Raw genomic sequence first — 3660 nt, 5'->3', positions numbered from 1 at the left:
TTCCATCTTTTCCTCAACTTAAGAGAGGGTGGCAGCTAGGGTTTTGAGAGGTATTGGCTAGGGATTGGGAGATGTTCTACGGCTCTGACATCACACTCCATTTGGAAGAAGGTTAGTTTGAGAGCTTTTGTCGGTACCGATCCGGCGAGGTGGATCCTAGGCCGGATAAAGGGACCCTTGGATGAGTAGAGGACTCCCCACAAGACCATCGCCAAGACTATCAAGGGGCTTTTCCATGGATTCTTTGTTTTTACATTTGATTTCATTGATTGTAATTAGCTCCATGGAGAGCTAAACTCCCTAGTGGGTACTTGGGTATTTGTGAACCCTAGGTCGTATTCGTTTCATTGAACCTCTTTATTATGCTTTCAATTAATTGATGTTTTATTTGAGTTCCAATCTTGAATTCTTGATTGTATGAATACTCGCTTAGAGTGATACTAGGGTTGAGAGTTCTTATTGGTAACCCTTGTGAGTGAGTGACACACCACGAGTGTTAGACAGAGATAGATTGGAGAGGGTTGAGAGGGTGAGTCGAGAGATAGCGGAGTGTCCCCTTTCCCCTCCGGTGTGATTTATTCTGCCTCCATTTCCTCAAGTTCTTTGTGGTCATAGTAGAGTGAATGGGGTAAAGGATGACCTTCCGCAAGTGCTTAGTTGTAGGTGCAACGGAGTGAAGCGTTGAAGTGATTTTAGCACCTAGGGCTTAATTGTAGCTAGGGACCTTCCATGTAGAACAAAGGGTTAGGTCTACATCTAGGAAGAGGATTTATCACTTGGAATCCCTAGAACTCATTGCAATTCTATACGAGTGCAATGTTGAGAGGTTATTCAATTTCTCCTCCGGGACATGTATAGAGTTAGGCATAGTTGACCTTAGATTTGGGACCATGTATTTAAGGATCTCCACAACTCATTATTGCATCAGTTAGAAAGTATAATAGAGGGTTCTTGTACTTGAAATGATTGTCCTAGGCGGAACAATATCCGGGTACCCCATTTATATCGATTGCCTTATTTTTTCCTTTACTTGTGCTCTCTTTCTTGTTCTTTTACGTTTGTTATTTCACATCTTGTCACACATATCACTATTCATCTTTCTCTTAGTTAAGAAACAATTTAAGTGTTTTTATTCCCTACTCCCTGTGGATACGATACTCCACTCATGTGGGATTTTATTACTTCGACAAACCCGTGTACTTGCGGGACATACGCAAGAGGCGTTGTCAAGTTTTTGGTGCCATTGGAGGGGAGTAGGCATTTAGAGATACTTTGAACTTTGTTTTCTTAGCTATTCATTCATTCATTCTAGTTCATTTCTTCTTATTCTATCATCGTTCTGATTTCTTTTTCTTTCTTTCTTTGCAGCTCCAGGTTATGACCTGAGGGATCCCCTCAATATTGATTGAAGGAGATCCCGAGCATGAATGTACACTTAGAAGAAAAGGCAAACAACCTATGCAAGAACCGTCTAATCTAGCTGATTTAGAAGTTGAAGGGTCAGATAATATGGCAGAACAAAATGAACAATAGAGGACATTATCCGATTATGCCAGACCTTCAGTATTGGGGACATAATCGAGTATTCTGCATCCCCCTATTATAGCTCAGAACTTCAAGCTAAATCCGGCATTCATCCACATGTTGCAGCAATCCGCACAGTTCAATGGTTTGGGTGATGAGGATCCAAATAATCATATGGAGAACTTTCTCGAGGTGTGTGATATGCTTAAGATAAATTGGGTGACAGATGATACCATCAAGTTGAGAGCCTTCCCATTTTCCTTAAAGGGAAGAGCAAAGCAGTGGCTACACTCATTACGTAGAGCATCGATTACCACATGGGAGAAGATGGTAGAAGCTTTTTAGGCCCGTTATTTTCCTCCCAGAAAATCTGCAAAGCTTAGGAACGAGATCTCGTCCTTTGTACAGTCGGAATTGGAGTCTCTATTTGTGATGTGGGAAAGGTTCAAGGAGCTCCTGAGAAAGTGCCCGCAACACGGATTCCCGGAGTAAATGATTGTTCAGATCTTTTACAACAGGTTGAATCCAAGTACAAGGCAACTCTTAGATGTGGTAGCAAGAGGTACCTTAGGTAGCAAGGCCCCCGGTGAGGCCCGCCAACTAATTAAAGAAATGGGGTTAAATGACTACCAATGGAATGCTAGGGATAAGAAAAAGGTGGCCGGGCTCCATGAGATACTTGCATTAACTTCATTGGCAGCTCAAGTGGAATCATTGAGTAAGAAGTTAGATTTTCTAACTTTGAATAGAGTGGCGGCCATGACTACTTGCACCGGGTGTGGTAGAGGACATGCTCCCTCCGATTGCCCGATCTCTATTGGTGATGACTCTTCGGTTTAGAATGTCAATTTGTGGGTAATGCAATGAGGAACCAAGGGAATCCATATAGCAACACCTACAATCCAGGTTGAAAGAATCATCCCAATTTTTCGTGGACCAACCAAGGTCCACAAAAGGCCATGGGGACACCGGGTTTCCAACAACAACAAGCCCAAACATAAAAAATTGAACTTCAAGTTTGGAGACCCAAATTACCAATTTGGAGAAGGCCTTAACTAGGTTTGTGCATTCATCAGATACAAGGTTTGAATTAGTCGAGGCTACACTTCGCAACCACACCTCCTCTTTGCACAATCATGAAAATCAAGTGGGGCAGATTGTGGAGTCTCTATCGGAAATGCCACAAGGAAATTTGCCAAGTAATACTGAGACTAATCCTAGAGAGCATGTGAAGATGATCACTTTAAGAAGTGGTCGTGAGGTTGAAGGTAGTCTTCCGAGTGAGAGGCCCAGTGAACACACACTCGAGGTTATAGAGGTTGAGGTGGGAGCAAGCAAAGAGAAAGAGAAGTCACCCCTACCTTTCAAGCCAAGAATCCCTTATCCCTCTAAATTGAAGAATGACCAAGAGGATGAATAGTACAAGAAGTTCCTGAGTTTGTTCAAGCAACTCCACATCAATATTCCTTTTGTTGAGGCATTAGACCAAATGCCTAAGTATACAAAATTTCTGAAGGACTTGTTGACTAACAAGAGGAAGTTGGAGGAGAGTACTTCAGTGATCTTAGATGCGTCTTGCTCAGCAGTGTTGCAAAAGAACATGCCGAACAAGAAGAAAGACCCGGGAAGCTTCATCATTCCATGTAATATTGGCAATTTGGGTGAAGAAATGGCATTGGTGGACTCAAGGTCCAGTATCAACGTCATGCCATACATCTTCTTTCAGAAGCTAGGCTTGGGCGACCCTAGACCCACTCGAATGACTTTGCAATTGGCGGATCGAACGGTGAGACATCTGAGGGGTATCATCAAAGATGTACTTCTCAAGGTGGACAAGTACATTTTTCTGGTTGACTTTGTAGTGCTAGACATCGATGAGGATGCGGATGTACCTTTGATACATGGGAGACCATTCTTGTGGACTTCCAAGGCATTGATTGATATAAATGGTGGGGAGCTAACATTGAGAGTTGGAGATGACAAGCTCACATACCCTTGCTGAAGCCATGCGGCATTCTCTTGATTTCGATGATACTTTGTATTTCCTAGACACTGCTGATGAGATTATTGATGAATACATGCAGGAAATGTTCAATCGAGACCCGTACGAGGGTTTGTTCGACCAAGAGATGGAAA

The 3660-nt window shown here is 42.7% G+C and overlaps 1 non-coding gene across 1 annotated transcript; it reads right to left on the bottom strand.

Moving 5' to 3' along the window:
* Positions 1–1899: 1899 nt before the first annotated feature.
* On the bottom strand, positions 1900–2006 carry LOC120266120. Its single transcript, XR_005537962.1, has one exon. It is a non-coding gene; the product is annotated as a small nucleolar RNA R71 (small nucleolar RNA).
* Between the last annotated feature and the right edge of the window lie 1654 nt (positions 2007–3660).

This window comes from Dioscorea cayenensis, chromosome 7 (genome assembly GCF_009730915.1).
Source record: "Dioscorea cayenensis subsp. rotundata cultivar TDr96_F1 chromosome 7, TDr96_F1_v2_PseudoChromosome.rev07_lg8_w22 25.fasta, whole genome shotgun sequence".
NCBI classification, from domain to species: Eukaryota; Viridiplantae; Streptophyta; class Magnoliopsida; order Dioscoreales; family Dioscoreaceae; genus Dioscorea; species Dioscorea cayenensis.
This window is presented reverse-complemented; position numbering and strand designations above follow the sequence as displayed.